Genomic DNA, 24204 nt, shown 5'->3' on the forward strand with positions numbered 1-24204 from the left:
GTTTAATATCATGTTAGTTAAAACCTGTTAAAATGTTTACTAACATGACTGATTTTCCCCCATGCAGACATGGCCACAGGCAGATTAAGGGAGTTGTCCATGGTCATTGGGGTAGACAGGTTGTCAGTGGTTTAAGAACTGCGCTCAGAGCAGGTCTGGATGACGCAGTGGTTAAAATGCCAGCAGCTGCCTGGGGGTCTCATTACGCTGGCCCTTGTGCCTTTGGGGGACCTGCACAGGTGGTAGCAGCTGTCGGAAATTGGAAGAGAAAAAAGCGTGGTTAGAAAAAGCCATACAGGGCTGGGTCCAGCACGGGGTTGCAGAGGGTCAAATTAGGACATGCACTGCAGCACTAGACTCCACTTGAGGTCCCCTCTTCAGAGGCTTATCTTGGGTTTTCTTTGGCTTTGTAAATCCTTGGGCCAACCCCTGGCCCAGACAGCAAACGTACCCTGGCTCCAAGTATGTCCCTTGGTTTTTATGCTGATCGAGTTAGCCAGAGGCGCACAGTACCCAGTGGCCTGCCAGAGAGATCAGGGCTTACTACCCCCTTCCTGCTGAGAATCTGTTTATCACCTTCTGGTGACTCGTCTTAACTCACATACTTTAAGAATGTAGTTTTGAGACTACACACATAACCCCTTCCACATTCTCTGCACGTACATTTCGTGATGATTCTGATGACCAATGTGAAACATGCTTTCAGTAGAGACACTACATGACCCCCTTTGGTGCAAGGGGATCTCTTTAACTCCCTGACTGAAGAGCATCTATTCTGGGGAGAGGCAAAGGCAGGGCAGGATGTGGAAGGGGTGAGGCAGAGGGAGAGAGAAATCCAAATACCACCGCAGTGATCCCCTAAGGGCGCAGCCCCGGATTCTACAGGAAGGTTTGAGAGGGGACTAGGAGATCTCTGCGGTACATTTCTATGGCAGCAGCATTAGCAATGCCAAGTATATACGGGGATCTAAGGCAGGGATAATGATGGATCATTATTAGTTGCACAGACAAAAGGAACTAAGACTGCAAAGCAAAGCCCCAGAGACCAGTTACATGCAAGCAGCTCATTTGCGCTCTAAAGCTAACGATAAGATAGGCACGAACTTCTGATTTCCTAGGGAGGTGGAGGCCTTGAGCGGAGCCTTAACCCTTTCATGCCCTGAGTCACAATCTTCTGACTCTTTAAACGTGGGTGTAAAATGCACGGACTATAATAATCAAGGCTATGATTTAGTCATGGGTATTTTTAGTAAAAGTCATGGACAGGTCACAGGCAATAAACAAAAAGTCGCGGCCTATGACCTGTCCATGACCTTTAGTAAAAATACCCCTAACTACATCTTAGGTGCAGGTTGCTCCAGTGGATACTGCAGCTCTGGGTGGGGGGAGGGGGAATGCTCCAGTGGTCACCACTGCTGCTGGTGGCCTGGGGTCCTGCCACCTCCCCTGCTGCTGTGGGGGCAGAATGGGCTGGGGGCCCGCCGCTGCTGCTCCCGAACTGCTGCTCTGGGGCAGCACCTGAGACCAGCTGCTTGGGGCTGCCGGTGCAACTGGCCCCGGGGCCTCCCCAGCTGCTTGGGTGGCCCTGGGGTTGGCCACACCAGCCTCTGCAGCTGCAGAAGTCACGGAGGTTCTGGAAAATCATGAAATCTGTGACTGCCATGAATGACTCACAGCCTTAGTAATAGTTAGTGTTGTGTCAGGTTAACAGGAGGCGTATGCAGTATTTCGGGTGCTGCTCCACCCTTCTAGTTGGTTTGCATAAGAGACACCTTCAGCTTATAGATCACGCTTTGGTATGAACCTATCTCACCTGCTCTCGTTCCAAGTAACACCAGAGATTCCTGCAGCTGTGAGAGAGGGAAGGCAAACATCTTCCGGAATTGTTTTTCTGTTTGTGACTCAGCCCGTTTGACAGCACTCCGGGCCTGATTCTGATCTCGCTTACATCCACTTCACACTCGTACAATGCCATTGACTTCAGCAAAGTTACTCCTGATCTGCACTGCTGGAACTTAGGGTACATTCACACAGCAACTGGGAGGTGTGAGTGCATCATGTGGAGACCTCCTTAAGCTAGTGTTGATAGATCAGATTGCTAAAAATAGCAGCGAAGCTGCAGCAATATGGGGGCAGCATAGTCCAGCTGCTTGTCTACATAGCCAGGGTCCTGAGTGGGATTGCATTTGGGTGGCTGGCTTGTTCTGTCACCTGTGCTGCCGTGGCTTCGCTGCTATTTTTAGTGAGCAAGCGAGATCCAAGCTCACTCAGGTACCTCTATGGGTGCTGCACTCCTATCCCCCTACTGTGTAGACATACCGTAGAGCAGAATCAAACCTTCTGAGGATAGCCAGTTTCACAGCTTGTCCTAGATCTAGGCTGAGGTCTATTCTTCCAGTTTCCCAACCTTTGCACTTACAATAATATTGTCACCTGGTGCAGAATGGTGACAATAATATTCTACTGACAAAAAAAACAAAACAAAAACAAAAAACAACCCCCCAGGATGACTAAAACTTGATATTCCTGATACTTCCGAGATCAACGCCCAGCACAACCCACTCACCCCCATTTTTTTTTTAACCTGCAAACTATCCCTTACTTGGTGAAGTTAGTTACTGGAGCTATACGTGACCAGGAACTACATCTCTTTCCCCTTGCTCTATTTAGAGAAACCGTTCTCTCCAGCCCAGAGCCGGATTTAAACACAGGACAAAGTGCAGCCTGCAAGATTGGTGTTTGCCCTGGATAATCTCACCAGTTTGTGACCCAGTGCTAATTCCTGCAGCATGACAGGCGAAAGAGGCGCATGGCCCAGTCTAACCGTGGGCAGTTACTCGAGGCCTGAGTTACTCCAAGCCTTTTAGCCAGCCCTGGTCCGGCCCTCTCCATTCTCCTCACCAGCTAGTTTCCTCTTTTCTCCAAAGCTGAGGTAACAGCTGCCCTAGTTTTATTTTGAAAACATTGTTAGACTAATGTATTCCATATCAAAGCAAGATAAACAATTCCCTGCCCACATAGAACTGCAGGGACTGCAGTCCAGAACAGATGTTTAAAAGCAGTTTCATTTGGAGATTCAAAGGAATGTGACTGGTTTGCTTGAGTGGGAGGATAGGAGCTGCGCCTGTATACATTCACCATGTCTAGGTAGGAGAAGCGCTGTGAGATGGCAGAGAGACCTAATAGGTAGGATGTGGGTGTGTTCCAATGTTAGAGAACCTGGACACCTTGCAAAAATGATACCCCCAGTGCAAACATTAAGGGAGACAGTCCTAGATTTGAAGGCCAGAAGGGACTGTTATGACAATCTAGCTTGACTCCTTCCCAATGCAGGATGGAGAACTCACCCAGTAATTTCTGCATCAAGCTCGTAATTAGCCATGTTAAAATGCAGACTGTTTGCTAGCGCCGAGCTTATCAAGCAATCTCGATTGCTCTGTAGCAGTGACTTGTCCCCTTCCATTATTTACCACTCCCCCAATTTTTGTGTCATTGATAAAAATGTTAAATAGCCTAGGGCCAAGAACCGGTCCTTGAGGGTCCTCACTAGAAACACACCCGCTTGATGATGATTCCCCATTTAGAACTCCAGTGTGACACCTATTAGTTACCCAGCTTTAAATCCATTTAATGTGTGCCATGTTAATGTTATATCTTTCTAGTTTTTTAATCAAAATGTCATGTGCTACCAAGTCAAACACCTTACAGAAGTCTAAGTATATTACAACAACAGTATTACCTTTTATCAACCAAACTCGTAATCTCATTTAAAAAAATCAGGATAGTTTGACAGGATCTATTTTCCATAAACCAATGTTGATTGGCATTAATTGTATTAGCTTCTATTAATTGAGTTCCATATCAGCTGCTCCATTATCTTGCCCAGGCTTGATGTTAGACTGACAGGCCTATAATTACTCGGGTCATCTCAGCTGTCTAATACAACTCTATTATTGTCTTTGATCTGCACTTCAAGTTCTTATCATTGGCCATTCCATGCAGGAGTCAAGAGCCTGATGCAGCACCCACTGAAATCAATGACAAGATTTCCACTGACTTCCATGGGCACTGGATCAGGCCTCAAGTGAGGATTATACAGCAGAGATGGGAAAGAACCACTAGCTCAGCAGGTTAACCCCATCATCCTCAAGCCCCCATGGCAAGGGCATGATAAAGTGCCTTTCCAGAGAGGTTATTAACTGGGTACTATGACTTATTTTAATACCTTGGAGAACCACACTCCAGACAAGAGAACTGCAGTGCTGGTATATCCAGCAAGATCATTTAGGTTTGATCTCCAGTTTACCTGCTGTTGTCCCATTAGAGCCTGATTCTGAAAAGTGCCGAACGCCCTCAACTCCTGTTGACTTTAATGGGACTTGAGGGTGCTCAATACCTGGAAGGATTCTCTCTTGAAGCTCTGTAGATATCAGTGCATCTGGTATGCTCAGCAATTCCAGTTGGGGCAGCAGGCAGGGATGTTAAAGTGACCTGGAAGCAGCAATCTGTTACAAAGGGCTGGTGGGTCGGAAAGGCAATCCGTTACGCTACATAGGATTTAGTGCTGCTCAGATGAGGCTGATCACCAATCACTTTTAGGTTCCTTTTGTGTGGGATATGTGAGATATACAGTGAGACCACGGCTGTGCTGGGCACAAGTACAGCCTGCCCAGGATATCTAGCTATTGACTCCTTTTTGCAGGCAAAGAACAGCAGAATCCCTATGAAAACAACCTGATGTTAACCTGCACCCCCGCTTGGCCTGACAAAGTAAGTGAATACTTGTTAGGGTTAGTGTTGATTTGAAATGTTTTCAAAAGCTAACATTTTCCACATTTTTTTAATGATGTTTTTGGCAATTTTTACACAATAAACATCCATCCACTTTAATCATGACTGAGATGTTTTAAAGAGTCTTCTATCTAAGTCCTTCTGAGCCCTTCACCAACTATAGCCAACTCATCCCCACAACTCTCCTGTGAGCGAGGGAAATATCATTCTCCTCCTTTTACAGAAGGGGCAGTTCGTAAGCTCTTTGAGGCAGGGACTGTCCCTTTGTTCTGTGTTTATCACAGGGTTAATGATCAGTATCTGTTGGATCCTTTAGCAATGTCTCTCTCTGTTCCTCTGATAAAATAAGGGGAATGGGGAGCCCTTTGAAGACCCTTTGCTGCAGTTTCTGAAATAGGGTTTATTTCTGCTCACACCCATGCTTGCAAATAGTCATAAGTAGTTTCCACAATGAAGTGGGCATTCACCCACGAAAGCTCATGCTGCAAAACGTCTGTTAGTCTATAAGGTGCCACAGGATTCTTTGCTGCTTTTACAGATCCAGACTAACACGGCTACCCCTCTGATACTTGACACAATGATGTTGTTTATATACTCACTAGGGAGAAACAATTGCCTAGCCTATAGTAAAGATTGCAGTTAAGGTTGACTTTCACACCCAAACCCAAGGGAGTTGAACTGGGGGGGGGGGGGGGAGTAGTTCCCAAGTTATTCTCCCAAACTCCACCCACAAACCAAGCTCCACCTACTTGAGAAACCAAACTGAAACATCACTTACAGTAAATTGTACAGATCTTCATAATATGATCACACCTTTTCTTTCTTCCATGCTTTGATCAGCAGAGAAATAGTTCAGTCTTGCTAGTTATATATTTGCTAGGTTTCAGAGTTAACATCACATTTCGATGAAGAGGGGCATTTGACTCCGCTTTCAGAGGTATTGTTTCAGACTACCTGCAGACTCAGGCAGAAATCACTGCATTGGTTTGCATCTGGTTTACCTCCTGAAGGTTTTCTTCACAGGTATAAGCACCAGAGACTTAATTTCCCCCCTCCCTAACTTGACTCCTCTATCTTACAAGATGACAAAGATGTTTGCTTCAGCACATTAGTGATTTCTCCTTGATGAAGTCAATTTTTTTCCTTACATGCCAAGATCTTTTATTAAACAATCTTGTAATAACATACTGTTTAAATTAGCTCCTTTGTGCATTTGAAAAAATTGTCATGTGTTTTTCAGCTTGCAATCCCTCAATTTCAAACTGAGAGGGCTCACATGCCGAGGCTCTGTTGAAATCAGTGGGATTTGTTAGGGGCATAGGTGTCTGAGCAGAGTTCCTTGCAAAATCAGGGCCCTAAACATGTTCGAACAGAGCATTTTGTTGTAAAAATAGCATTCAGGCAGCTTAGAAAAATATATCACTGTCTTGATCCCCATTAAGGAAGTTCATCTTGGATGTTTTCAATGTCAGTGCATTGCCATATAAAGCTTTTCCTGATGTTGTGTGCTTATGCAGAAATAATGCTGTGCTTTAAAACTCTGGTGGGTAAAACTTCCCTTGACAGTATGCTGGTGCAGAGAGCATTTTCTACAGGAGCTGTAGTAGTCAGGGTGAGTAAGGGCCCAGGATTGGCCCTCTGTTGTTGTCCTTTCTGAAAAAAGTTAATTGGGCTAGTGCATTCAGAGGAGAGGGCTGAATTCCATGTTTAATTATGGGGCTGCAGTCTATGCCCCCGAGGGCACAGTGGAATGCCCACTGCAGTCACTAGGGGTAGATAGAAAGATTGAGGGGGAGGATGCAGCCTTTATATAGCTTTGTTCATTCACCCTGGTCACTGTGTATAAATCCTGCTGGGCCACAGCCACTCAGGGTTTAAGAGACAGAGGCAATATTGCCTCAGCTGGCTAATTGGCAGACCATTAACAGCTGGGGTAAGAGCCTGTAGGCTAGGAGGAAGGGGGTTGTCTGAGGGAACCTGAGGAGGACTCTTTAACTACACACTGGCCAGAAAGCAGCTAAATTCTCCAGGGACAAAGCATTGGGATGAGGAATTGTGAAAAAGGGGCTGGAGGCAGATGAAGGTGGGAAGTGGCCCAAGGAAGCAGCCAGGAGTCTGAGGAAATACGTCTTAGCTGCTTAATAGTGAGTCCCTGGGCTGCAATGCAGAGGGCCTGGGTTGTCCTCTATCTGCTACCAGGAAAAGGGCCCTCCTGAGGCAAGGACTCCTGAGCCCAGAGTAGGGCTGGAGACCTGGCATAAGGTTGCTGGACTTTTTTGTTTATTGGCTTCTCTGCTATTCTGGGAGACTATAAGCGACCTCGCTGGAGAGTCACATTGTGAGAAGGGGCAAACCAATGCACCCTCGGAGGGGCTGTCAACAGGAGGTGCCAGAGTTGGAGAAGCTGCTGCAGCATCGCTGGCCATGTGGAGGTGCACTGGGTGGTGAGTGATCCCTCTACAGTTGCTCAGTGAGGAAATCTGCTCCCCTCTAGTCTGCCCCTACTCCTGCCCTTTGTTTCTCTTCCATCCCTCCCTGTCCTGCAAAATTTCCTCTGCTCTTCTCTCTGAATTTCCTTCCCTGCAGCAGCATTTCTTTCCCAGCCCCTGTGCGCTTGCCCCCAGCTGCCCTCCCCGTTCCATGCACAGCTACGATCAGTGGTGAAAGTGTCAGTGTTGGGTTTTAGAGTTGATGCTCCTGACTTAGTGCTGACATCACTGCATCAATTAGCCTTACACTCAGTTATGATTTGAATCTTGGTGATGGCCATGGGGGCTAGAAATGTACATATTTAAAAAAAAAAAGTTCAGATTCTTAAGAATCTGTGTCACACAGGCCACATAAATACACCATATGGGGCAGTTCTGGCTTGTGGACCTTGTGTCTCATGGTGAGGGTGCTAGGCTAGGAACCACATGACTTGGGTTCTAGTCCAGTCTCTGCCACTGGCCTGCTGGGTGACCTTGGACAAGTCACTTCCCCTCTCTGTCTCAGTTTCCCCATCCATGTAATGGGGATAATGGTACTGATCTCTGTAAAGCACTCTGAGATTGCCTGCTGAAAAGTGCTGGATAAGAGCTGGGTATTATTAGTCTGACTCTGCTACTGATCTACTGTGAGACCTGGGTCATTATACTGTAGTTCTTCAGGGTAGGGCAGGGGTGGCCAACCTGTGGCTCCGGAGCCACATGTGGCTCTTCAAAGTTAATGTGTCTCCTTGTCTAGGCACCGACTCTGGGGCTGGAGCTACAGGCGCCAACTTTCCAATGTGCTGGGGGGTGCTCACTGCTCAATCCCGGACTCTTCCACAGGCCCTGCCCCCACTCCACCCCTCCCCGCTCCCTCCCCTGAGCCTGCCGTGCCCTCACTCCTCCCCCTCACCCCCCAGAGCCTCCTACTCCCACAAAACAGCTGATCAGGAGGTGCGGGGAGGGAGAGTGAGGTGCAGATTGGCAGGGCTACCAGTGGGAGGGAGGCGCTGGAAGCGGGAGAGGGAGGAGCTGATGGGTGCGGGGGGGCTGCTGACATATTGCTGTGGCTCTCTGACAATGTACATTGGTAAATTCTGCTCCTTCTCAGGCTCAGGTTGGCCACCCCTGGGGTAGGGCCTGTCTCCCACTGCGGGTTTGTACAACAACTAGCACAATGAGCCTCTGATCTCTGCTGGCGCCTCTGTGTGCTGCTGCAGTGCACACAATGATGCAAACAAACAGAGCAGAGTGTACATTTAAAAAACAGTCCCCATAACAAAACACTCCACTGCTCACATGACTTTCCCCCTGGGGAGAGGGTGAGAGAGAGAACAAACCAGATGGGACAGGTGTTAGTCGTGTCACTTAATGCACAACCGGAAGGCACTGAGATATTACAGTGATGAGGGCTGGATAAGCACCTGTATGGAATAGGATATACACAGAGTGAGGGGTCAGATTTTAAAAGATTTTTATTTCGGCACCTAAAGATGCAGAGAAGTGCCTAAAGGGATTTTCTAAAGCGCTAGTTGAATCTGGTTGAATCTGAAGCTACCTAAATACCTCGAAAAATCTGGCCTTCAGAGCCGTAACACATCCTTACTATTACAACGTAACCCCAGCAGCATTAAAATAATCACTGAGACAGACTTGGTCAACCAGCCGCCTCCCATAAAGCTCCTTTCCACCCCTTCAGCATTCTGGGAAGGAAGGCTCCAGCCCTCTTCACAAGCCCTATCAAATACTGCAATTTGTCTTTCCACTTCCTATTCGTGTCTGCTTTCAGGGAGAAAAGCCGGGGCCATGAAGTGCAGTCAGTGCTCAGGTCCCACTGAAAGTCAATGGGAGTTGGCTATCTATAATACCTAGGCCCCGTGTCCCCTTGGAACCCCAGCTTACTGTAGAGAGCAGCATCTAGGTTCCATAGCTGTAGATACAGAGCAGGGTAATCTCTGTATAATATGCTAATTAAGATGTAAAGATTCTGCTGTTAAAAGCCGAGCATGCAGTAGACCTTGAAAGACACTGTTTATATAGCTGATGCGAGACGGTTGTAGTTATGGTAGAAATGTTAGTGCTTTATGCATTAAAATGACTCTTTTCAGTCTTCTTAGCTGCCTGTCCATAATTCGTTATCTGAAGTCTTTGGTGTCCGTGCAGCTTTGAGGGTAGAGTTCGAGTTGGTAAGGGAATGTCGAATGCTAACTTTCACATTCTCAGATTTGTGTTAGAACTGTCTGAACTGCACACCGGAACTGATCACTATTCACTCTACTGTGCCTTATCATTTCTATGAGACTGAAGCCAGATGGTAAGAGATAGGTAGGCACTTAACTCCCGTTGAAATCAATCGGAGTTGGGTGCCTAAATACTTTTAAACAGCTGGGCCTTGATGGCTAGAGAATTGTTTACTATACAGAGTCCCAGAGATTAGTGTTTTGTAAAAGCTTATTTGCTGCACATTTTAATTAATGTCAGGGTTTGTTTTGATCTGGGGATACAGCATGGGGACGGGGTGTGGTCTAGTGTGGGGAGCAGGTGACTGGAAGTCAGAACATCAGAGTTGTATTAAGCTCTGACACTGACTTGCTGTGTGACCTTAGGCAAATCACTGGACCTTCACGTAGCTTCTTTACCTAGCTGCAAAGTGTTGTTATACTATTATAATACCTTTGTGGCACCCAGGTAGGATTGTGAGACTTCCGTCAATCCACGTTTGGCAAGGTGCTTCGAAATGCTTGGATGAAAGGGGCAGCCTCAAAGTGCAAAGCGTTCTTCCTATAATGAGCAAGGATCAAGTTTGCTCAGCTCCCGTTCTAGCATGTCAGCAAGGTCTGCTTGGAGCTGATTCAACATTTACTCAGGTGGCAAAGTCAAACATGGTCAATACTCCTGTTAAATAGACTTGCACGCAAATTAAGGCTGAACTGCATACGATAATTCCCTTCTTGTAATGTGTAGAAAATTAAATAGAGAGGGCATGAACTGGCTGACTCTCTCTTCCAGGGCCTATTGCTAAGGAAACATCTTCTCTCCCAGTAGAGGAGGTGGCTGGTTAGCAAATCATGACTGTTGCTTTGACACCGGAATGTTTCCAAACTCCAGGTGAATTCAAGCCATAAAGCTGCAGCAAACTCAGCTATACAGGGAATATTTATACTGAGAGCCAAGTTCCTGGCAAACCATTTTCAGTTTTTCCTTGGCAGTGATTGCAGGTAATTGTGATGGCTGAAAGAAAGCTCATGGCCACCCAGCCCAGCTTCTTCTCCTGCTTTGATCCCAGAATCCTACATGGTGTCATTACGTTGCCATGGAAATGAACTTGACATCACACATTCACCATTAAGACTTCACTCCAGGTTCAAGGAGGTTGAGGAGACAGAATGGGAAGAAATCTTGGGAGGAAACTGGAGATGGGGCAGAACCAAATCCCCAGACTTTAGGGAGATGTGGATTCTGTCTATTTTAGGTACTTGCAGGTCTTCCAACTCCTAAACTAGTACCCTAACTACTGAACCATCCTTCCTCTCTCTTCAAACATTGCACTTGGCCTTATCCCTATAATGGGCCAGTACAAAACATTGGGTCCAAACATTCTTGATTGTCTGATCTAGCTCTGAACTTTGAAGCTTGGGGCCACCTTTAATTTAACCACATTTCATATAGGTTAAGGCTAGATCATCTGTCTGACCTCCTGTATACCACAGGCCATTTAACTTCACCCAGAAACCCCTATAATGACCGCAATAACTTTAGTTAGACCAAAGCATCTCAGTTCTCAGGAAATTAATTTGTGTGCCACAGGCAGAGTGCAGGAGAGTCTGAGGTGCCACCAGTGACCAAGGCCAGTGCAATGACAGGGAATTAGGTGAGAGATACCCAGATAATTCTGGCAGGTGATCCAGGCCCTATGCTGTCAAGGAAGGCAACCCCCACAACATTCCTGACCTGTGGGGGGTGTATCTTTGGTAATTAGCAGAGCCCCTCAGTGCTACATGCACAAGTACCGACTTTCATTTTTCCAGGTGGGTGCTCTGCCCCGAGGCCCCCCCCCCCCCGCCCTGCCCCTTCCCCCAAGGCCCTGCCCTCCCTCTGCTTCTTCCTGCCCCTGCTTCACCCCCCCGCCCCGAGCGCACTCTGCCCTCGCTCTGCCTCTGTCCCCGCTCTGCCCCCTCCCCCAGTGTCTCTGTGCTGCTGAACAACTGATTGACAGGTAGCTGGTGGGTGCTGAGAGCCCACTATTTTTTTTTCTGTGGGTGCTCCAGCCCCAGAGCACCCCCAGAGTTGGTGCCTGTGGCTACATGAGATCAAGGCAGCCTCCCCATTTAGATAGGAGCAGGGAGCCATCAACTGCCTGGGTGCAGCTAAAATGATGTTGCATTGCAGCAATGCAGTTTCTTCCCTGTTTGTCAGTTCCCCAGCTTTGATGCAGGGACCAGAGGTCAGTTTATTAGTGGGGGACTTGGCATTTAATGGCCAGGCTTTCTGACAAAGGCTTTGCTGACACTACTGGAAAAGAGACTTCAGCGTTGTTTCTATTTGCCAAAGCAACGACTACTGGCCATTGAGTATCTGATGGCTTCTTGAAGCCATTCATTAACCTGACAAATCAACTAGCAGTCCCCAGGGCAGTATCTTTAGCCACTTGCCAGTACATCTGTTTTTGTCCCAATAAACTTTCCCATCCTTTACAACTCAGCTGAGGAATTTACTCTTCCTTGAGTTTAAGGGCATCTCCGGAACAGCCAATTCATGTCAAAGGATTTGTGAGTCACCAGCTAATCGATTCCAGCCACAGAAAGACACAGGGAGGACTATTGTTCCTGAAAATACTGCATTATTGATTAAACATTTGTGAGCCATAAAATATAGTAATAATACAGGACTGGCTGCAGAGTGAAGCCTGCCAAGAAAGCTTCTCTTACCTCTGGCCTTCAAGGACAAGGGTAAAACAAGTCCAACACCGAGATTCATTTGTGTAATAATGGCTCTTGATGATTAGCAAAGGTTATTTTATGGTTAGGGGTCTAATTTATAAAATGACCAGCAGTATCATCTTATTCACATCTGCATCAGCTAAATTATGACATTCCCCTTGCTTTATGCAGATTCTAGTAATATTGGTTCTATAACCTTCCAACCCCCCTGTCTGCCAATAAGGCTCACGTGGAACGTAAATCATAGGGCAGTGCTGGAGTTTGATTCAATTGAAAATAAAATGGGATGAATTAATTTGGCAGCTAAACTCAGCGGGCAGCGAACAATGAAAAGGCGAAAGTGAGTCAGCTGCTGGGACACGCGCGTGTCAGCAGGTGAAACCTTGGTGTAAATATTGCAGAGAATCTGTACAGAGCATCAGACAGTAACAGGGGATGAGGGATTAGTATAAAATGAGACTGGAGTACAACACCGAGAGCTACTCAAATGCACTGTATGGTGTATGCAAAACAGAAGTGTCTGCCAAAGATGGCCCAAAGATATTTAGCCCTTCAGAGCCCAGGACTGGCTTAGGAGGACAGTCCACGCGTTGCACAGAGCTGCCCAGCTACACCAGGTGTCTAATGGTGCATAAGGAATGCTCCGTTCTTGAGGGGTCCCGGGCCCCTCGAGTCATAATTTGCTTCAGCAGTTGGATTTTGTGTGTGTGTGGTGGAGCAGAGTGTTACCACCCATGCAGGTTATTAGACAGATGGTTAGGAGGAAGGATGCTCTCTTTTGGTCATGGGGCTGAGCCGTGGGTTCAATTTCCTGCTCTGCCATAGCCTCTCCAGGTATGTCTACACTGCAGTTATAAACCCGCAGCTGGCCCCTGCCAGTTGACCCAGGCTTGCGGGGCTTGGGCTGCAGGGCTATTTCATTGCTGTGTAGACATTTGGGGCCTGGGCTTTAAGACACTGCAAGGCAGGAGGGTCCCAGGTCTTGGGCTGCAGCCTGAGCTTGAATGTCTACACTGCAATTAAACAGCCCCTTAGCCCGAGTCCTGCACACCCAAGTCACTTGGTATGGGCCAGCCGTGGGTGCCTAATGGCGGTGTTGACATGCCCTCTGCATGACCATGGCAAGTCAGAGCTGCCCAGAGGCTGGGGGGCAAGTGGGGTAATTTGCCCCGGACCCTGCAGGGGCCCCCACGAGAGTTTTTTGGGGCCCCTGGAATGGGGTCCTTGACTCGCTCTGGGGGCCCTGGAAAACTCTCGCGGGGCCCGGGCCCCCGGAGCTTCTTCCGCTCCGGGTCTTCGGCAGCAATTCTGTGGTGGGGGGTCCTTCTGCTCCGGGACCCGCCGCCAAAGTGCCCTGAAGACCCACAGCGGGGGGTCCTTCCACCCTGGGACCCGCCGCCAAAGTGCCAGGTCTTCAGTGGCAATTCGGCGCCGGGGGCTCCTGTTTGGTGGCTGGGCAGCTATCTTCCCTGGCTTGTGGCTTGCTCTGGGGCTTAGGCGGGGAGATAAGTGTGATGCATGGAGGGCAGCTGCAGTGTGCATGCCCAGAGGCAGAAACATAGGTACCTAGGGAACTTATACCCTGAAAATGTAGGCGCCTACAGGGTTCAGTATGAGTCTTGTGGATTGCAGTGGAGCCAATCCTGAGATTTAAGTGCCTGAACCTGAGACCTAGGCACCTACGTCTAGGTTTCATCACTTAAGCACCTTTGTGGATCTGGGCCTTCATCTCTTTGTGCCCATTTGTAAAGCTGGGTTAATATTAGCTCCTTTCTCCCACCCTGTATCCATCTTATCTCTTTAGAGTGTGAGCTCTTCAGAGCTATCTGTCTCTTGTACTTCTGTGGCCCCTACTCCCCATAGCGCCTCATCTTCTTCAATGTATTTATCCTCACAATGCCTCTGGAGACCAGGAAGTGCTGTACTTCCCATTGTATAAATGGGGAACTGAGGCATCAAGAGGCTAAGTGAGGCCTTGTCCATGCTTGAAAGGGTTTGCTGGTATAGCTGTACAAGGAGCGATATTGCTACCCTCCGATCACTAGGTTAGAGTGGAAGCAGAATGGTGGGGCATTGTGAGGGAAGCTTGCATTGCTTCAGTGTTCTGTGTATGTGCAAAAGACGCAGTCTCCATGTTTTAAGGAGAAGAGAAAAGGAGGAGGAGTTGCACTGTATGTAAGAGAGCAGTATGCTTGCTCAGAGCTCTGGTATGAAACTAGAGAAAAGCCTGTTGAGAATCTTTGGGTTAAGTTTAGAGGCGAGAGCAACCAGGTGATGTCATGGTGGGTGTCTGCTATAGACCACCAGACCAGGAGGATGAGGTAGACAAGGTTTTCTTCAGACAGAAGTTTTCAGATTGCAGGTCCTGGTTCTCATGAGGGACTAATATGAGGGGGAAAGGTGTCCAGGAGAGCTGGCTATATTTTAAAGAAGCCTTATTGAGGGCGCATGAAGAAATCATCCTGCTGTGCAGAAAGAATAGCAAATATGGCAGGCGACCAGCTTGGCTTAACAGAGAAATCTTCGGTGAGCTTAAACACAAAGGAAGCTTACAAGAAGTGGAAACTTGGACAGATGACTAGGGAGGAGTATAAACATATTGCTCGAACATGCAGGGGTGTAATCAGGAAGGCCAAAGCACAATTGGAGCTGCGGCTAACAAGGCATGTGAAGGGTAACAAAAAGGGTTTCTACAGATATGTTAGCAACAAAAAGGTCAGGGAAAGTGTGGGACCCTTACTGAATGGGGGAGGCAACCTAGTGACAGATGTGGAAAAAGCTGAAGTACTCACCTCAGTCCCTGGAAAAATCATGGAGCCATGTCCTCAGGGAATCTATTTTGAAGCACTTGGAGGAGAGGAAGGTGATCAGGAACAGTCAAGAAGCTGGATATGAGTTAACAGTGTGCCCTTGTTGCCAAGAAGGCTAACGGCATATTGGGCTGCATTAGTAGAAGCATTGCCAGCCGATCAAAGGAAGTGATTATTCCCCTCTATTTGGCACTGGTAAGGCCACATCTGGAGTATTGTGTCCAGTTTGGGCCCCCCCACTACAGAAAGGATGTGGACAAATTGGAGAGAGTCCAGTGGAGGGCAACAAAAATGATTAGAGGGCTGGAGCACATGACTTATGAGGAGAGGCTGAGGGAACTGGGGTTATTTAGTCTGCAGAAGAGAAGAGTGAGAGGGGATTTGATAGCAGCCTTCAACTACCTGAAGGAGGGTTCCAAAGAGGATGGAACTTGGCTGCTGTCAGGGGTGGCAGATGACAGAACAAGGAGCAATGGTCTCAAGTTGCAGTGGGGGAGGTCTAGGTTGGACATTAGGAAAAACTATTTCACTAGGAGGGTGGTGAAGCACTGGAATGGGTTACCTAGGGAGGTGGTGGAATCTCCATCCTTAGAGGTTTTTAAGGCCCTGTTTGACAAAGCCCTGGCTGGGATAATTTAGTTGTGGTTGGTCCTGCTTTGAGCAGGGGGTTGGACTAGTTCAGTGGTTCTCAAACTAGGGTCGCCGCTTGTTCAGGGAAAGCCCCTGGCGGGCCGGGCCAGTTTGTTTACCTGCCGCATCTGCAGGTTCGGCCAGTTGCGGCTCCCACTGGCCGTGGATCGCTGCTCCAGGCTAATGGGGGCTGCAGGAAGAGCGGCCAGCATGTCCCTCGGCCTGCACCACTTCCTGCAGCTCCCATTGGCCTCGAGCGGCGAACCGTGGCCACTGGGAGCCACAATTGGCCGAACCTGTGGACTCAGCAGATAAACAAACCGGCCCAGCCCACCAGGGCCTTTCCCTGAACAAGCAGTGGCCCTAGTTTGAGAATCACTGGACTAGATGACCTCCTGAGGTCTCTTCCAACCCTAATCTTCTATGATTCTATGAAGTCCTGTAGGATTTAACAGGGGGGATGCCAAGAAGGGTTGTTCAGAAAATCAAAAGGGCTTTATAGAAATTACTTCTGTCTATTGACAGAGATCCCACTGGACAGGGAATCCTATGCAGCCCATGAAACAAAAAAACAAATTTTCTTTGTCAGCTGTCATAGCCAGAAGAGGGAGGGCAGGGGGATTATTGTTTTTATGATGATATGGTGTCCTTCTCTGTATGTTAAATGTACTAAAAATACCTGACCTGATGACTGCACAGTTGAAAGCCCAGCCCAGTGCCAACATTAAATATATGCTGCATCAGTCAATATATCATTTAAAATTAGTTTCCAAATTACCTCCAATATCAGAAAGAAGATACCAGTGTATAACCTAGGTATAAAGCTCTATCAAGGAGAATCTGCTTTAGCTCTTAGCCATGTATGCACATTACACACAGTTCTGATTCCATCCAGCAGAGGACACTTTTGTGTGTACAGATCAGCCAATATGTTTCAATATATTGAGAGGAAGTACCAAGGAATAATATAGCCCTATATGCTCAAAAGCTCATTTTGGGGGAGGTTTGAAGATTTGGGCTCTACTTATCACGACATATTAACGTCTAGAACTATTGGTGTTAGCAAACACATTGTGTACATAAGAAAACAGAAATGAGATAAATATTTACATTCCCTGAAACTCTGGAAGGTATGAGATCTTCTGGAATTGTGCTCTAAGCAATTTTTCATCCTTAAGCTCACCAGCAGATGATCTTTCAAAGCCCAAACTCCCTTGGGCGTTGACATAAAAGGAAAATGTCTGCATGTCAAAAATAATACAAGATTTGGTGGGTAAGAATGGAGATAGAGTCTCAGCTAATGTAAATTGGTGTCCAGGTTTCTGAGCTCCTAGTGGTAACACTGTCTGTTGGTACTTGGGTTCTTTCTTTTTCCTTACAAAATGCTGTGCAATGGGCTAATGTCTGTGCCACTAACGCATGGATGAGGCTGTGGGAACTGAGTGAACAGAAAGGGGAGCTCTTTGATAGCCCCATAAATATAGTGACAATCAGCTGCTTCCTAGGAAATATAGGACTAGTTTGATGCCCACACCTATCCTGATGCCCAGCAGGGGTAGAAAACCTCATAAAAGTCCATAATTGATAAATAGGATTTGGATCAGTTCAGTTGGGATACTTGTAACGTTTGTTGAAATGTTGCAGTGGTGCTTTAAGAAGAGAAACAAAGCAGATCTGTGCTGTAGTTTTTTTGAATGATAGGGAATGATAACTTGGGCTGGTTCAAAAGAAATAAGCAGGTCATGACTGCTGCTTGCTGTAGCTGAGTGATAACAAGAACTTACAGCACCCACCTATACAACTGCTTTCCCTTCCTTCCCTCTGTCCAATGTGTCCACGGTGATTTTATGACCAGGTTATATTAACCCTTTCATTCCTCCTGGAGCCTACACGTGTCTTGGCAGCCATTTTCAGGTAAAAGTGCATTCTTTGGACCATACTAGAAGCAGTGGAAGGCCAAGTTCCAGACCTAGCTGGTATTTCATTCAGCATGGAAGGGGCTAAAGGCATCCATTATGTGTCCAGTGAGTATTTGGAGTGGGATTAGCACTCTGCATTGACCTGATTCTGTGCCCAAGGACATCGGGGGGGGAGTCTCTAGGTGTCTGGAGATGGAGGTTGGCTCAGCTGAGCAGATGCATTTTTCAAAGCTGTCTGCTGATTTCCAGCACTTTGGTTGCTGTGTGCCTGACTTGAGGAACCCATCCAGGGCCTGCTTTGCAGAGGAGCCGAACACCCACAACACCAGCTGATGTCAGGGGGGAGCTGCGAGTGCTCAGCGCTTCTTCAAACTAGGCCATAAATGAAAATGACCCTGAACTTGTCCCCTGTTCCTGACTTCAGCGGGGCTCCATGTTGATGCCGGGATGGGAGTCCCCTCCTGGGAGAGGTTGCGGGATTGGGACCTCAGTGCTGATGTGTAACAGTGCTGGGGAAATGAGAGGAGCAGAACAAAGGAGAGAATGCTGGAAAGGGGGTGGGGAAGGATCGCAAAGATTAGACCTCATTAGATACAAGCACTTTAAACATCAGGTCCTATTAAATGTTCACAGTTTAAAACCAGGCCTTATTATACACTAGCAGTTTGCAGATGAAGTCCTACTAAATGGAACTGCTTTGAAATCCCAGGCCTCAGCCGCATTCATTATGAAAATCAGGCCCCATGAAATTTATTCAGTTTGAAGATTAGGCCCTATTAAACACAGGCAGTTCAAAGTTGAAGTCCAATTAAGCACAGGCAGGCAGAGCATTGGTTGTGGAGAGAGAAGAAAACCTGTGGTGCCATTCAGCACATCTGTGGCTCCGTGCTGATTGAAATGAATTAAATAACCTTCCTTCATCTGACCATTCATAGAACCCCGGCTCGCGGTTCTCATTGAAGGAATTGAATTACCGCAGCCGCGCTTTAGCAATTCTCCAAATTAATTCTTTAGTGTGATGCAGCCCTGACTTGAGCTCCAGATGGCTGGAGGAGAGAGGCAAGTAACTCCAGCAGAGAGATTTCTGGCTGATGTGGGGCTTGCTGCAGCAGTTGGATGGGTGAGGAAATGTCTCTGGTTTAGCACAGCCCTGAGGCTGTGACCTGTTTGGGTTTGTGATTAATTATTAACAATCATTTTAATGAGTGAGCGCTGAATGCTTCCTGGACACAAGGCATGGAGAAACCACTGGACTCCAATCTTCTCAGTTTCTCATAAGCCCATGGAATCTAATGACGCTTTATTTCCTACTAGCCTCTCCTTCTGTCCTGTATATTGTATGCATGTATCTTTCTTCTTCCTCGCATTAATCCCATCAAATGGGGTCTACTGAGTCCTCTCCCTCCAAAGTGCTCTGAAGGTTCAGTGCCATATTCTTTGTCAAAGTGTTTCTCAATGACCAGTCCATGGACTGGTGCTGGTCCTTGAGATCTTCCTGGCATGGTTTAGGAAGCCAGCAAGGTGGTCCCTAGTATCAAAAAGGTTGAGAAACTCTGCCAGTCGATTGCACCACATGCTAACATGCCTTTCTTTATGACATCCTACTACTTCTTCTTGAGTTTAAGATTTCTATCTTTCCTTCAGTCATGCTCTGTTGGACTCTTTCCTATCGAGTTGTCAGGACTGTGCTTTACATGACCAAACCATCTGAACCTGCACTCCTCACATTTCTGTGTATGGGTGTTACTTTTGGCATGTCTCTAACATACATGTTCCTAATGTGGTCTTCCTTGCTGATACCACTCATCCATCTCAACATTCGCATTTCCGTGGGACAGATCATTTGCTCATGTTTCTTCTCTGTTGCCCAATACGCAGTGCCAGCGATTGTATGTCTCCCTCTCTGGTACTTATATGGCCCTTATTCCCGTAGTATCTAAGTGTCTCACCCACTTTAATATATTTATCCTCACAACACCCCTGCGAGGTCAGGCAGTGCTATTATCCCCATTGTACAAGATGGGGAACTGAGCCACAGCCAAGGTAAGGGCTAGTTTCACAATGGGGACTTAGATGCCTAACTACCACTTTAGGTGCCTAAGTCCAACATTTAGGCACCACTGTCATTCACAAAACCACCACTCAGCTGTCACCTAGTCCTTTGGTGCCTGAGTTTCCACCATTAATGTCACCGAGGTGCCTAAATTAAGTGGGAATGTGCACAGAGGCCCAAGTCCTGATGCCTCCCATGCCTAACACATGACTGAGCCCCAGGAGGATTCTCAGACTAGGTGTCCCCTACCTATCTTGCCTTCGGGGCCTGTCAAGGTTCCTCCTCCACTCTGAACTTTAGGGTACAGATGTGGGGACCTGCATGGACACTTCTAAGCTTAATTACTAGCTTAGATCTGGTAACACTGCCACCATCCAGAAATTTCAGTGTCTGGATCACTTTCTGTCCCCCCAAAACCTTCCCCTCCCTGGGCAGCCTTGAGAGGCTTTTTCACCAAGTTCCTGGTGAACACCGATCCAACCCCTTGGATCTTAACACAAGGAGAATTTAACCATCCCCCCCTCCCTTCCCCCACCAATTCCTGGTGAGTCCAGATCCAATCCCCTTGGATCTTAACACAAAGAAAAAATCAGGTTCTTAAAAAGAAAGCTTTTAATTAATTTTTACCTTTCTTTTTCTTTTTTTATCTCTGTAAAATCAGGATGGAAAATATTTTACAGGGTAATCAAATGTATATAGCCCAGAGGAACCCCCTCTAGCCTTAGGTTCAAAGTTACAGCAAACAGAGGTAAAATCCTCTCAGCAAAAAGGAACATTTACAAGTTGAGAAAACAAAAATAAGACTAACCCGCCTTGCCTGGCTATTACTTACAAGTTTGAAACATGAGAGACTGATTCAGAAAGATTTGGAGAGCCTGGATTGATGTCTGGTCCCTCTTAGTTCCAAGAGCGAACAACCCCCAAACAAAGAGCACAAACAAAAGACTTGCCTCCACCAAGATTTGAAAGTATCTTGTCGCCTTATTGGTCCTCTGGTCATGTGTCAGCCAGGCTTACTGAGCTTCTTAACCCTTTACAGGTAAAAGAGACATTAACCCTTAACTATCTGTTTATGACAGGGCCCAAGCTGGTACGTGTGTGCTGAGCCTGTGTAAACCTGCACAACAGACACTGCTGCCAGAGGAGGTGGTGGTGGCGGCAGCACCCTCACCCTTGATAGCCTGGAGATTAGAGCACTCACCCAGGAGATAGGTAGACCTCAGTTCAAATCCCCATTTGGCCTGATTGGGAGCAGGGATCTGAACCTAGGTGTCTCCTCTCATAGGTGAGTGCCCTGACCAGCAGGTTATGTATCTGGTGCCAGGGCCTACTCTTCAACAGGGTAGTTTCAGGAGGCCCCATGTGGTGGTAGGGCCTGGATCCTCATAAGCTGAGGATAAACCACCTTATTCCCACCTGAACAATAGCAAGTCCTTAAAAACCAACAGAAAACAGATTGCTCTGTTGGTCTGGAAGAGCCCTGAGCACCCATAAAGAAAGGGAGGGTGGAGGTGATGGTTCCCCTGGTCCTGTTCCCCTGGGTTGAGAACTCATGCTCTGAGGACCAGCCACTAGAGGGAGCCACAACATGCACTTTACAAGCTGCTCTTATCTATTTCCATTGCTTCCTGTTTTAACTGGCAAGAGGAAGATGTGAGTCAGGAAAACATGGCCCATTTTGATGTATTGCGTCAGTGCAATGCAAGCAAGTCTCTTAGGCAAACACTTTTTTAATGTACATGAGATTTCCTTTTTCTTTAATCTTTTTTATCTATTTTTTTCTGAAGAAGCTGATGAAACGAACCGCCAATCACATCCAACTCTCATCAAGTGCATTAAAGGAAATATTGTTTTGTGCATGGCTCACTTTGAAGGAAACAGTGGGGAGATGATTTAGGAAGGCACCAAAGGTACTCAAGTTAGTTTAGCAGCATTTATAGTGGCAGAAATTCACTCTCCAAAGTAATTAAGACATAGGCAGTTGCACACAATGTACTAACGCTGAGTCACTACAGCAAGTTTTCATTCAGCTTCCAAGTTCCTGCTTCTCATCAGTGCCATAGAAATTGCTCCAGAAATACTGTTCCACTTAAACGGAGTCAAGGGCAGAAAGACTTGGGGGTGGAGGGACAGAAAGTTAATGTGCTGTGTACTTCAAAACTGGAGACCTGAGTTCAAATACATCCAGTTTTAGCGTACGTTCGGATGTCTTGGCATAATTTTAAGTGTCTGTCCACATTTCAAAACTGCTGCAGAATAGGAGGCTGTGTTTTAAGAGAGGCCACTGACTGGACTACAGTGCTGTGCAGTGAGTCACGATGAAGGTAATTGGTAAGAGCAGTGCAGGGTTCCAGGACTGGAATAACAAGGGGTGTAAATAAAAAGCGCTTTACACAATGCATAATTAACCTGTGGAACTCATTGCCACAAGATATCGAGACAGATTGCTTGGTAAGATTTAAAAAAAGATTAGACTTGCAGAGAGATATTGAACACCCACAGTTTCATGAGGCAGACTGCTGGGACAAGCCAGACATTAACCAGGGTCAGAAAAACTTACCCTATTGCAGTTATTCCATGATTGTCCACTAGAGGGTTTCTTGCACCTTCTTCTGAAGCACCTAGGGCTGGCCACTGTCAGAGACAGGATACTAGACTAGACCCACTGTTGGTTTGATCGGGTATGTCAATTCCAGTGTTCCTGTGGGTGCTGCAGGTCAGGACTGAATTGCTTCAGCAGAGCTGGGTGGGGGCAGCACAATGCAATAGCAAGGAGTGCTGCAGGTCAGGCCGGTGGTGCACTGGCAGAGCTGCTGAGATGTAACTGCTGATGCTAAGGACTTGTCTACGCATGGGGTTATTCAGGAATAGCTACTCCTGAATAACTCTATGTGTGGACAAGCCCTCTAGACAGAGCTTAGCCCTTCCATTTTTATAAGCACTAAATTCACTAACCCTAGTGAAATAAAGAAATGAAATGCAATATCATTAGATCACTAAAGAGATTGTTGCTGCATGTATCTGGCTAAGAGCTGGAGAGCAAGATGATAACTGGCCTGCACTACATGTGGAACTGGCTTCTCAAGGCAATTTGCATTCCTTGGAGGAGATCTAGGTGGGGAGGGAGCGGAGGTGAGGAGGACTCTTAAAGCTCCTAGGAAATTACTTGCTCTGTATCAGTGACTTTAGGTTCAGAATTTAATAATGGGTCAGATCGTGCTTCAAGATTGCAAATATTGTAAACCATGAGATTTGAGGGTTCGCTGTTTTGTTGCGCTTGAGTGATAGATCGCTGCCCTTTTGTCACAGACATATCACAGCTGAGGTTAATAAAACCACATTAAAAATTCATTCCAATCAGCAGAGACAAGAGTTCTAGGCATGAGCTCTGCTATAGGGGCTCCCACTGGATCGTATTCAATGCTTATCAGACTCTTATGCCAAAACAGTCCACAGTCTTCTCTTAGGGCTTGTCTACATGAACAATTAGACTGCGGCAAGTTGGGGAGTGACTCTACCCCATGCTAGCCAGCTGCAGACTAACTGTTCATGTTCACCCTGCAGATGTGCGTTAACAGCTCGTTCGAGTGCTTTGAGCTAAGTCCTCTTTGAAATGAGACTAGTTCAAAGCGCATTCGTTGTTCACGTAGACATGCCCTTAGACAGTGAATGCCTCAGGCAAGGACGGCCTCTTCGTGTGTGTGTGTGTGTGTGTACGTTACTTTGCACACTGGGGTCCTGATCCACACTGGGGCCTCTGGGTACTACCACGAGAATAATAAATCATAGTAGCTGTTTCACTCTTGCCTTGCATCCCCCCGAGTTAGTAACTTGCACTCAGTAAAGATCTCCATGCTTTTGGTTCGAGCCCTCCTCTAGTGGTCATGCTCTCCCATGCTATGAGACAAGCCTGGAGTCGCTTGATTAATTTAGTGGCAGGTCAGGGCCTCCCAGAGGATTCAGGGGGCCTGGGGTCTTTGGCAGTGGGGGGGCCCCCGCCGCTGAATTGCTGCCGAAGACCCGGCACTTCGGTGGCGGGTCCTGGGGTGGAAGGACCCCCCCCCCCGCCACGGGTCTTCAGAGCACTTCGGCGGTGGGTCCTGGAGCGGAAGGAGCCCCTGCCGCCAAATTATCCCCAAAGACCCAGAACAGAAGAAGCTCTGGGGGCCCGGGCCCCACGAGAGTTTTCTGGGGCCCCTGGAGCGAGTGAAGGACCCCGCTCCAGGGGCCCTGAAAAACTCTCGTGGGGGCCCCTGTGGGGCCTGGGGCAAATTGCCCCACTTCCCCCCCCCCGGGCGGCTCTGTGGCAGGTAACTTTAGAACAAATTCTTCTTTGCTGCAGAGTGTGATCACCATGAGCATCCCAGTCAGCGCCTCAGGCAAGTCACAGAGCCAGACTTGGGAGATGGACTTTTCAACGTGCAGAGTAATTCTATGGCCAATACCATGCCTACTTCTATGGGTTAAGTCTCATCCTTTGGGGTGGAAACTGACTGCACTCTGGGCCGGAAAGGTTTCCACCAGCCCATCTCCGTATACAGCAATGTTCAGCTGTCTCAGTCTATTATGGCTTGCTTCCCACCTTCCTTTGAA

The 24204-nt window shown here is 47.4% G+C and overlaps 1 long non-coding RNA gene across 1 annotated transcript in view; it reads left to right on the forward strand.

Annotated features, from left to right (window-relative positions):
* Window positions 1–6657: 6657 nt before the first annotated feature.
* LOC120380294 overlaps window positions 6658–24204 on the forward strand; it is a 189162-nt gene continuing 171615 nt past the window's right edge. The window contains exon 1 of the long non-coding RNA XR_005587696.1: window positions 6658–7235. This is a non-coding gene — a long non-coding RNA (uncharacterized LOC120380294). The remainder of the gene's footprint in view (window positions 7236–24204) is intronic.

This window comes from Mauremys reevesii, linkage group 13, assembly GCF_016161935.1.
Source record: "Mauremys reevesii isolate NIE-2019 linkage group 13, ASM1616193v1, whole genome shotgun sequence".
NCBI classification, from domain to species: domain Eukaryota; kingdom Metazoa; phylum Chordata; order Testudines; family Geoemydidae; genus Mauremys; species Mauremys reevesii.